Source organism: Anoplolepis gracilipes, chromosome 6 (genome assembly GCF_047496725.1).
Source record: "Anoplolepis gracilipes chromosome 6, ASM4749672v1, whole genome shotgun sequence".
Classification (NCBI taxonomy): Eukaryota; Metazoa; Arthropoda; class Insecta; order Hymenoptera; family Formicidae; genus Anoplolepis; species Anoplolepis gracilipes.
This window is the reverse complement of record NC_132975.1, coordinates 10060849-10073635: the sequence shown is the minus strand read 5'-3', so window position 1 is coordinate 10073635 and position 12787 is coordinate 10060849. Positions and strand designations below refer to the sequence as shown.

Below are 12787 nucleotides of genomic sequence, written 5' to 3'. Positions count from 1 at the left end.
TTCTCATACATTTAAAATTGAATGTGTTTGCCCAATTTTTAATTTTATTTATTCAAAGTGTTTAAACCTCTCATTCAATGTAAATAATAAAATGCAATCATGACATTGCTTTCTTCGAAATTAAAATCTGACCGTTATTATATACAGGGAAAAGAAATAAATAAAAGAAAACTGGAGAGGATCCAAAATGCGCGGTAAACACGGCAGGCCCCCGAGGATCCTCTACTCCGCACGTCACAGCAAAGTACGATGAAACGTGTTTGCCACGTGGAGTGGGGAAACTCGTTCGCCAGGCGAAGAAGGAGAGGAGGCGAAACTCGTTCGCCGGGCGGAACAAGAGAGGGGAAACGCGTCTGATGCGAAACGGAGAGGGGAGAGGGAAAGAACGTCGAGGGCGAGACCGAAGTGAAGGGAAGGGCTGCGCGAGCGCGACTCGAAGCGAACGAAGAGCGGCTGCCACGAGCAAGTCAAGTCTGTGGCCGCTCGGGCATTGGCGCAGATCTCACGCGTTTGGTTCACGCCGGTTCACGCGACGAGAGTAACGCAACTCTCCGCCAACCGTTCAGAAGTGTCGTGTACACGCGCGCGCACGCCGTTGACGTACGTTGTTCTCATACGGAATTTTCGAATATCGCGAAGGACTCTTCCAAAAAAAAACTGTGCGCGAGTGTTTACGAGAACGAGGAAAAAAATTGCGAGAGGAAAAGAGAGAGAGAGAGAGAGTGTGTGGTTTCTTTTCTATCTGGCGGGAGTTCTCTGGTGCGTGGTCCACGCCATCGATCGAGAAAAATCGCCGGTTTTTGGATAACTCGCACGTGGATACACAAGGGAGCAAGGTGTGTATTATTATTGTGTTTTTAATCCAGCGTGACGATGACGAGGATTACAGCGGTTATCGGCATACTTTGCTGAAGATCGATCGTTCTCCAGGTCAAGCCGACTCTCGTTTGTTCGCACCAACGTACGCCGGTGTGGAATTTAAAATTGCGAAATCGGCGAACAAGTTTCACGATTTGCCATAAGAGCCGGTAGTCGCGTGTAGTATATATTTCTTTGCTTTCAGAATACTAACGAGAAATAATCGTCATGAATCCGAGTTGTATTTAATCTACGTCCAATCAATTAAATAGATCTGACGAAATGACACGTAATTCTATTTATTGTTTAATGACAAAAACGTGACTTCACAACCAACAATCTATATGAAAAGCGAATATAACTAGAAGATGAAAGAAAAATGTATAAAATAATTAATGAAAGATTTTGCTAGCCAGACTTTATATAGTGACTCATCATTATTAATTGATTGTAAAGTGTTGTTCGTTATGGAGAAAATATTAGCTCTGTGAGTTTTTTATAATGGTGTTATCACGATTGATATCGACAATTATTCGATAATGATTTACAAAGCTCTAATTGATTAAATATAAACAAGTTTAAAGAAAACTTGATTAATAAAAATTTATGTACAAATTGACAACTGTCATGTTCTTTCAAAAAGAAGAAAATATATTTTGACATTTATGACAACTGTAAATACATATTCGTTCTTAAAAAAAAAAAAATAAATAAATAAAAGTACATACATTATATATATATTACTATTAGTATACAAGCATCTCTGGCATGATTAAGAAATGTAATTTGATAATAACAATTGTCATCGGAATTTTTTAATAGATTGTCGTGTTGTATAATTGGTTGAAGCATAAAATCTTTCACGCCGATTTTCCGTAACAAATGCTGCGGCGATTTTAACGGAATAATCCATAAGAGAGAATTCAATGTGATCTAAACAGCCACGCAACGCAAAGTTTATTTTTCGTATCTAATTGATAGATTTGGTAAACGTTTTACTTACTTCACGTGCAAATCAGCGTGATATAAAAATTTTACATATTGATATTTTAAAATCAAACTCTATAAATAATTTTTAAAAAGTGCATATTCTTTTTTTTTCGTAGAAAAAGCGTAATCGAATTTTCTTGATGTCTCCATATATATACAGATTTTATACGTTTGCTATCTTGTGAAATCTCGTACGATTTCTACAAAATAAACTTGATAACAAGTGAGCAAGACACACCATGAGTTTCCTTTTTCCTAGTCACGCTTGAATTTTTCTTTTGCTTACAACACGTTCTGTTGTCATGATACAGACTATAAATAATTACAAGCATGTAAAACTTATAATACTTTTGTACAGATATTTTAATGAGACCCGTTGTATTTTATCTTGAAGAAACTATTCTACTGCCATTTACTGTTCGAGTAATTACTGATCATTACGCTAATGATCCTCATGTTTTGTGTATCGATAGAATGTAACTGCAGCAAAGGACGTTATTTTTACAAAAAAAAAGCAAGACATTATTGTTTATTGTATTCAAATATAGAATACACATATAATTTTTTATCTACTTACATATCATGCGGAATGACATAAAAAACTTTCCTCTAAATGTCAATATTATCAATTATCAATTTTCAAGTAATTATCGTAGGAAATTAATTGTAGGTAAACAAAATCTGAAATGCACGCTACACATGCAACTTCTCTAGAAAAGGAAGAACATTTGCCGTCTCTCTCGGCCAGACGATATCTCGTTTAGCGCGGCGCGCCGCGACGAACCGCGGACGGTATGGAATCTAGAAAAAATATACCGGTCCGCGTGAGTTTTCCTTTTCCTCGCCTCGAACGAGTTCTCTCGGCGGTGATTATAACGGGTGCGGATCTCGGCTTGGGTGTACATAAAATTGGAGCGGTACTTCGATCCTTCCGTGAACGGTACTCGCGTCGTATCGATATCAGCCTCCATAAAACGCACAAGGAGGAACAATGAGTGATGTAATCGCAAATTACAGATTCCGAAAAAGAGAAAGAATAATGACGAATATGTGGGTGTATGTATGTGTGTGTAATGAAGCCGGAAATATAAGTGACTCAAAAAAAACTCGTCATTAATATATATTAATCATAATTTTTTACCAAATATAAAACCACCGAATAAATAAATTTGATTTGGATAAAGGAGTGTTAGAAACGATCTTGCGAAATAAAATTAGCTAATAAATTTATAAAGTCCATGTAGTATAATAGAGTATAGTTAACTTAATAAATTCATAGAAACGTTCAAAATTTTTAATCTAAGATGCGCGAGTCGATCAGTCGATAGACTTGAATTTTAAAATTTGACGTTTTTAAAATGAATTTAAAACTCGATGCTAACAACAAGTCTTATATCGAGAGTTAGAAACCGAGAGAGCTGCGAGTTTGAGAGATTAGAAATAAAGAGACGAAGAGGTGGGGAGAAAATTGAAGACAGAAATGTGATGGTCGGAAATCAAAGATCGAAGTCGACAGTTAAATACAAGCAATATCAAAAGCCAAATTGGAAGAGAATTTACACACATTGCAGTTTATATTCCGACACATTGCATTCAAACGATATTAGACGATTCTCTCCAGGGTGCTCCCTCGTGGCCCTACGATATAATACCGTAACTCTCAATGGACCTTTTTTTCGCCAGCGGTACGCGTCTCCGCATTGATGCAGTAACTATCCCGTGAGGCGGAAGTTGTGTGTATGCGTGCGGTAGCGTGCGTACTACCGAGCGGGAGTAACACACACGCAACGTGCGTGTGTGCGTGCGTGCCTGCAACCGCATGCCTGTGTTTTCTGTGGAGTTGCTGGACCGCTCTAGGAGAGCCTGTACTCTCGCGCGATTCCCCTTCTCCCCATCTTCAGCCGGATCCGAGTCGGAGGGATCCTTGGCGATCTACAGGGGCCCCGAGACGACGACGACGGCGGCGGCGGCGGCGGCGGCGGTCGACTCGGGTTACGCGGTCTTCAAGGCCCGCGATCGACCAACCATCGCCTTCCGTCAATTGATGGTTGTTCGCTAAGAAAAAAATTTCGTGCTTGTTTCGAATACTTTTAGGGAGGAATTTTGCGGCAACGTGTTATTGAAATAACCGATTTTGATATGTCGCTTAATTTCACAGTCGAGAAAAAGATAGAGTTGTATCTTGAATTATTTTGATTATTGAATTTTATGTATTTCGTAATCGATTTGAAATTAGATATAATAGAAGCTCGAGTTTATCGATTAAAAATATTATTATGTTCTTTGAAAAGTTTGGTGCATCATGTAATAAGTTTTGACATCTTTGGCTTGCAGTTACAATTTTCAGTTGTTTTACATTCCTTTTTGACCTAATACATATATTTCTGTTCTCGTGTTCACTTTCAAATTCCACGCATATCGACACAGTGGTGGCAATCCTATTCGTATAAGTTTGCACGCGTCTAGGTAGAAGTTAAATTGTTGATAAACATACCGGGAGAGACAGGTATCAACGGTTAGTTTTCTTACGTCGGATTCCAGACGCCAGAAAGGTCAAGCAAGCTATCGAGACTACTTTCAACGCGCGCGTTGCAAACTGTCGAGAATTATCATTATTATCATTATTTTTACTCTGTCCGTCTTATTAAAATTGTTATTATATAATAACATGTCACGCGATCAGCAAGAATTCAGTGTTTAAATTTTAATTCAGACGTAACATGCTCGTATTTTATTGCCTCGCTACTGCAAGATTATTCTAAAATAATATTTGGTACGAGCCTTCGATAAGATAGTTGTACCTATATAAATTTCCTATCTAAAATATATTTTTGTGTCGCTATTAATAATGAGACAAGATGGGAGTTTCTTTACCAATAAATACAGAAAATTAAACAAATAAATAATTTATAATGTAATAATTTACTAATCTCTTCGTTAATCGATGGTACGAACCAAGTTCACAGTTCGATGTATTACGCAGCTGTGATTACATAATTGAATACATTATTTTGAATAGTCGTTACCGTTCGCTATGACTTATGGTCGAAGGGATACCCGGTGGCGACACGGAATTCCGAGAGAGATTCGAAAGCGACCACAGTTCCATTAAACGTGCTGCACATTCCAAGAGGCACGATAAACTCGCGACCTCGCGAAACGACCATCGATCTCGTCGAATCTTATGCGAGGTTTCCAAGTATTGCCAGTGTCAGGAATTCAAGCGATTCGTTGGCCGATTTTCACAATCACCGCGTGATTAGACCATCGAGTATAGTTGTATATTCGAGACTTTTGATTTTATTCTATATATTTTTATTGAAAGACGAGTCAAGGAAAACTATTCTTAAGCTTGACTATTCTCTTAAGCTTAAAATTTTTATGCAATAATACATTTGATAGTTTTATTTTAGTGTTACATGCGATACACAAGTAACATATGTATCTAATAATCTATATTCTTAATAGTTTGCAGAATGATAGTGTATAATTAACAACAATTAGCGCTTTCTAATTCTCCACGAATATTAATTAATATGATTTTCTATTGCGAATGAGAACACGTGAACTAAGAAACTCTTGACGTATAATTTACCGAGCACTCACATGACAGGTATTTAATAATAAATGATATACTCGTAAATGTTTTCACCTCTTTGACAAACCAAGTGGCAAATCTCAAACACGGGGCACAGTGTCAAGAAAGAAAAGAATTTGCTTCACGTAACATGTTTGCTTCGTGATACGTTATCTCTTGCGGATTAAATGAATTTATGACGAATTATCGTGGTCTTTGTCAGTGCTGTTTTGTACGTATGCTGCAATTGCAACAGCTGTGCTACAAAGAAAGACGTCGGTCTCGTTATATTTATTCACTACGATAGTAAAAACTTTATTATAAAGACAGATCGTTCGCGTAACAAGTATATGTAATACAAAAACTTTTCATGAAATAAGCGTCAAATTCAATTTATTCCAGTATTATAATTCTATAAAAGTTCTCTGAAATATACTATTATTGCTCTCCGTGACTTGCGAAAATAATCCCACCGTGCAAAAAAATTATATATATTTAGTTTCTTTATTCTTAAATAAAAAATAAGGATTAAAATAAAATTAAAATTAAAATTAAAAAACTAATTAACAGATCAGCTACTCTCATAAATTTTCCGTTAAAATCGGAATCCGATACTGGAAAGATAATGTCGCATAGATCCCGGCGATTGTCACCGATAACATTTTATCAGCTTTAATTAGCGATGAACCCTTTCGACGTGACCCTTGGCGCACGAAGATGGAATACGATATGAAGAAGCGACGCGACGCTTTATTTGGCTCACGCGGCGAGCAGGTTGAAGCCGTTCGCTAACATAGTGGTGAATGTAAAATTGCCGAGACACATGCAGGAATGTAGATTTTTCTTGTCGGCTTTCTACGTTCGTGACGTCACGGCGAGAATCATTGTTCGATGCATTTTAAATTGTATGTTGGCCATATGAGACCAATAAGAAAATAAAAGAGAGAAAACATTTATAAATTTATAAATATTCTAATATGCAATCAAGTATATATATATATATATATATATATATATATATATATATATGTGTGTGTGTGTGTGTGTGTGTGTGTGTGTGTGTGTGTGTGTGTGTGTGTGTGTGTGTGTGTGTGTGTGTGTGTGTGTGTGTGTGTGTGTGTGCGTGATACAATTACAAAACAAATTTTTTTATATTATTTTTAATAACAGAACATTCTTCACGCATTCGAGACATGAATATCCAGCAATGTTAAATGCAGATTTAAGAGTACATATTTCTTGGTAAAAGGAATGTTCCACTGGCAACAGAGTTTTTTATGTATAATCATTTTATGGGATGAAAGCATATATGGTTCCAATCTGACGTCTCGCCAACGTAATTGACATCATATGAAATCATTCGTGTAAGCACAACATAAAAAGTCAATGATCAGCCATCCCTTCACATTTTTTATCAAATTCAAACTTTGGAGAATTAAGCGCTTAAAATAAAATTTTTAATAAAACTGTATTGATTCTCATTTTTATTACACATATAAACATTTAAAATAGAAAACTTCTTATTGAACATATTTCCTCTATTCTATTCGGTTTATGAAATGATTGAGAGAAAAGTTACTCTGTCCGCTGATTTTTGATGACCTTAGAAAATAAAATGAAAAGAAAGAGACAAATTTATGACGATGAATAGCTTGAGAGAAAAAAAAAAGTACGATTGCGGAAGGAGAGAATAACCCACATTCTCATCGCATATTTAGCGCTAAATAAGGCCGTCTGAAAAATGTATTCAATGCAAACGCTGGGTGGGAATCGGACGGCGGCGCCTCATCGTAAGCCGATGAGAATAGACGAGAACAGGTGGTTGATTCGCGCAGTCTAGATATAATTAACGATGCCACGTTGACAAATCGATGTACGGTGACAAATTTCTTCGGTATTTTGCGCGCTATGAAATAGTGAACAAAAGATGGTCAGCAGTTGAATTGCTGTCGCTAATGCATTATTCAAACAATTTATCGGCATGCAATAAGTTAACGGTAACGGTCACTGTCGATCGCGACAGTCATAAATTAAGGATACGAAACGCGCGTGCAAAACATACATGCTAAAAAAATAGTGCTTACAATTGGACAAAACTTTCACATAAATGAAAATACATTATACACAATATTTCACTTTTTATCATCCCTATTTTTTTATAATAAATTTTTTGTCGCTTTATTTTGGTGTCAATTTTTTTCTTGAAAATATTAAGACATCTGTTATTGAATATAATTAGCACTTGAAAGTTTGACGGATCAAGTTTCAAAAAATTGCAAAATATTTTTCAATCAAATTGGAAAGTAGGTTTTACTTTAATAGAATTTTAATCTATTGTGCCTAATACACAAATAAAAATGTATGAGTATAAAAATTCAAAAGTTGTTTACATAAAAAGACTTCTTCATTTTCGCTCTCTATAAAAAAAAAAACCGATCCTATTTTGATTAAAGAATCTTGATAAAAATAAAAGTGATTTACAATCTGCATATTCTACATTACATAATAACATAAATTATTTATATATCGATTTCTAGTAATTTATTACGGTCAAAGCTTTTTTCCTCGATTAATGCGGATGTCGTGGATACATCGTAATGTATTTTCAACATGAAATAATCCAAAAATATCGATACTGCAAAATTGAAGCGCCCTCAATAGCGACGGGCGGCATAAAAGCGTACACTCGTAACTGTATCATCTCGCGGAATTGTTCGCATGCACGTAAAGCTAACGGTCCCCCGTCCGGATACATCTCTCATTCTTTCTCCCTACCGGAGAGATGTTCGGTCGCGGAATGCGCATTGGCGCGTGCATCCTTATTCATATCGCGGCGTCCGTTCGGTGCAGATTTTCCGAGGGAATTAAGTCGACGGAGCGGAAACTTAATCGACGCAAACATCCGCATCGATTACTTAAAGCGGTAAATCGTCGTTCGGATTCCGCGAACCGGGATTGCGAGAATGTTTTTCCGTGAGCAGTGAATCGTGTAATCATCAATTTCAAGGCGCACGGCGTATAGGCGAACATACGATGCACTTGAAAGATATTAATAACAAAGGTAATAATCTTTTGATGAATTTGTGCGAAAACGGATCCGTTTAATGAAAATTGGGTGAGAGATGATTTATAATATTTTGTGTTTGTATTCAGTACGTATCAATTTATCTAAAATTTTTCTATTATAATATCGTAATTATTTATAATTTATTATTAGTTGTGAAGAAGTGTAAAATTATATTCTACCACTTTATTGATGATTTTGCCGTTGGTTATGTCGATAATCACGTAACGATTATGAATAATCGGTAATAAATCGAAGTCACTAGTAACGTATGCCTATACTTTTTGAAAGCGACGTTGAAGAAATTATGATGGATATGTTATCGGAACGGGGTGCACGATGTATCTTTTACTCAATTAATTAAGAAAGCCGCGCGTGTAACGGAGCTGCGGGTTGCCGACCTCTGACTTAAAAACGTTACGTACGTGCATTCATATATACATATATATGCGCGTGCGTTACGTGCAGAATCTTCATGCGGTAGAATCGTTTTTATACGACGATACGATCTTCAAAGTAGGTGCTCGCCACTTTCACTCTAGTCTAAGTATTCACAATATAACGATGATTTTAGATGTTTTTTTTCTATTCGTTCATATCGATATTATTTATCGAAATTAATCATTACAAAAAAAAAAGAAAATTATATACAAAAAAAGAAAATTATATACATATATATATATAGAAATGATGTGTGAATTTTGATTCATGATTGAGCACTGTTATCGTCATCAGTTGCATATTCGATAATGTAATATAAAATAATAAGACGACTATAAATTAATGCAATTAATTGTATTTTGCAGAAACTATTGAAAAGTTATTATATATATATATTTAAAATTTGGTTAAAGTTACTTCAAAGTATCAATGTTTCATATGAGCAGAATATTCCTGGATAGTTGTCAATGAAATAATTTTAACATTCGATACAGATGGGAGCAAAGCATCGTTAACTTTAATGAACGCCTTTAAATTAGAAACTATTCAAAGATACTCATGCATTGTGAGAAAATCTGACGTGCTCTTCGTTAGATCAGATTTCTATTAAGAAACTGGCTTCATTAATTTCATGTTATATACGGTCTGCTTCTTCGAGCAGAGTTGTTAATTGTAATTAGTTCAACGAAAAATAGTGATGCTATGTCGCGAGACGCTAAATTGGCATCAATTCTTAGCGATTTATCAATACCCCGACTTCCGTTCGGTATGGTTCTCTATTCATTGGACTTTAAATTATCTGTTTATGTTCTCCGTTCGCGTTATTCTGCTCTCTATTGTATTCATATCGAGCAAAATTTCATGCTCGGATATACAGTTGTAATTCTTTCTTCAAGTATAATCGTGCCTTATGCAATTCTAAAATGCGAAGTTAATATTACAGATGTCGAAAAATTAACCGAAACAAAAATTGATATGAATAAGAAACTAATTTGTTTTTATCCAATACTATAATTATAAAATTTATTAAATTTGGTTATATATATTAAACATTTTTTTTTATAGCAAGTTATCAAAATGTTGTCAAGTAATCCATATTTTAATTTTAATATAAACTTATACTTTTTACAATAGTTCTCAGAAAGAGAGAGATACATGGATATTTTTATTTCACGGAATGCATTAAATATTACTCGGAGAAAGGAGAGAGGGCGGACACAATAGTGCGGTAAATATAGCTTTGTCGAAGAAGCATTAGGATAGCGCGGGATTCGCATAAGAGAAAGAGAATTAAAGACGAATGTGGCACGTGGGATTATGAGGACTATTAAGTCGAAACTTACAAAGGACATCTCTCATACCACGCGGCGCATGTTCTCGTGCATGCGTGTCTCATGTGCAAGCGCTTAAGATACCACGACTAGATACCGCTGCATTGTTGTTGCACCACATTTTCGTGAAATAGCATCTTCCATTCATGTCCGCCAGCTGACTTCGTCAGCCAACCTGTTGCCGTACTATATATATATATATCGCCTAACAATATATCGGTGAACCGTTTTTATTCGTTAATTCTCTACTCGTCAAATCATTATGAAATATTTAAAGCAAATTAAAAGATGTTACTCAAAAAAAAAAAAAAAAAAAAAAAAAGAGAAAAGAATATAAGCGCCTCATATCGAATAGCAGTAATTTCCGCGTTCCATTTTTTCATCGTAACATATTTTCTCATTCTTCCAACTGAAACGATTTACGGTATAATTTTTTTATATTACTTTGATGAAAAGTTTTAGACGAAAACATAGTGTACAATCAAAGCATAGCGTATATAAATTATGTAATTGATGCATATTGCATATCGAATTGTATATGTCCGTTTTAATAAAAAAAAAAAAAAAGAAAAAATTATGTTAATTAATTCCGCGCTTATTCCGCTCGTTAAACACTGGGAAAAATAATTGACCAGTTTAAAATGTACGTTACATTTAAACGAACGTTTTGATAGAACGGGGAATCTTAAATTCCGCAATATGTATCGTGAAAGCTAATTCTTAATGCTTGCAGGAAACATATAGCAATGATTCATTCACACGCTGTAATAAGTCGTCTAGCGAGAAGTCGTTCGCCGCAGTAATTACAGTTAATCGCCGTCGTAAATTTAAATCAAATAACGTTATGTCCCTTTAATTTTGTATTGTTGCGTTTATGAAACGCACCGCTATACTCGTTTGAAAGTTTAAAAGGAAAAAGGATGTTGTTTCGGTGGTTGCAAGCCGTATAGTATTGCAATTTTTTAGAATTTCTAATTGATCATTATTTCAAGCAATGTTACAACACTCGCCAATTAAACAAGAACGGGAAAGGCGTGGTACTTTTACGGAATCAACTCCGTAACAAGTGCTATTTTTGCAACGGAATCATAAATCATGGATATATCGTTATATTCTGTCTGCAGATATATGTATATAATAAATCAATTATAATATACATAATATAAAAGATTCTATGTTAATTTATTAGCGTAATGAATTTTTAGCGAAGTTGCTCTATGAATAAAGCTCACATTTGCAATATTAGATCTCATTAACCTGGCCATCAATTTAACCTAAAGCCGACAGCTATAAAACATAAGAAAGATTATACATTTCCTCTTTATACGGCCGTCCTTCATCTTTCACGTTATTCAACGTACGACTTTTGCGGGTTTCCTTACAGGAAACGTCGTCGCGAAGATACACGATTCGTGTCGTGCCGTTCAGAACTTGTTCTGCGTGTAATCTGCGTGTCGGATTTGTTTGTATTAAGCGATTACGTTACCGACGCACCTCGTGAAATTAACAAGCTATTAACGCAATACCGACCAGTCTGCCGACCGATGTTCGCGCGAGAGAGGAAATCGCTGTTCGCCGCATCTACGTGGTAAACGCATAAATTTTACTGCGAAGTCGCGTCGTAATAAACACAGATGCTTTTGACGATAATCCTGAATAATTATATATTCTGCATAAATAGGAAGAAAAACCTATTATAATAAAGTACAATTTTAGATACGGAATTAAAAACGAGAAAAGATATTTTCGAAGTATTTTTTTTTTTTTTTTTTTTTTGCCAACACATTTATTAAAGATGATCACATACGATGTGATAGTCGGTATATGCAACACCGGGAGATGCATTCAAATCGACTCACGAATCTAAATTTCAAATTTTTCAAAATAATATCATATAAAAAGATAATTTGTATGGATTAATGCATATCCGAAATTGTCGATTTGATTTAAAAAACAGATATGGTCTTTAGTTTGCATTTGACGCTCTTGGTGTTATATTTCGTAAAGAACAAAAATGAGACCGAGATAAACGCGATGGATCTTATTAAAATCATTATAAATCTCTTCTTGTTTTTACCGATTACCGTAATAAGTATTTCCTGCAGCAAACCACAGCGGCTACTTTGTTTCTGCGGCGTTTCTGCATGCGAAGAACTTTGAGAGATTACGGAGCTGGCAATAAACGAGTCGTTGTGCAAACATTACGGCGATTACTGAGTGGATTGTCGCGGTTTTCTATCGCGTATGATATGCGATCATAGATATTGCAAAATGAGAGAGCGCTTCTTGCAAAAGAATAAAGAGTCGCGTTATCATGTAACCTGCGAGGAAATAAATTACACTTTATAGTTCCATAAGCCGCAAGTAAAGTATTTTCATAAATTATGTCATGCAATTATTTTATAAAATTGCGTTTTTTTTTACATATACCACATATTTTTTTATTTAATTTGGAATTATCTGCTTTAAATACACTTAAAACTCGGGATTAATACTGATGGAGTCTAAAAAGTAAACGGACAGTTA

At 35.2% G+C, this 12787-nt stretch overlaps 1 protein-coding gene across 1 annotated transcript in view; it reads left to right on the top strand.

Moving 5' to 3' along the window:
• Positions 1 to 447: 447 nt before the first annotated feature.
• The window catches only part of Kst (spectrin beta chain, non-erythrocytic 5 kst), a 63373-nt gene continuing 51033 nt past the window's right edge, over positions 448 to 12787 (top strand). Inside the window, exon 1 of the mRNA XM_072894247.1 lies at positions 448 to 836. The gene's annotated coding sequence lies outside the window, so the exon portion shown is untranslated. The remainder of the gene's footprint in view (positions 837 to 12787) is intronic.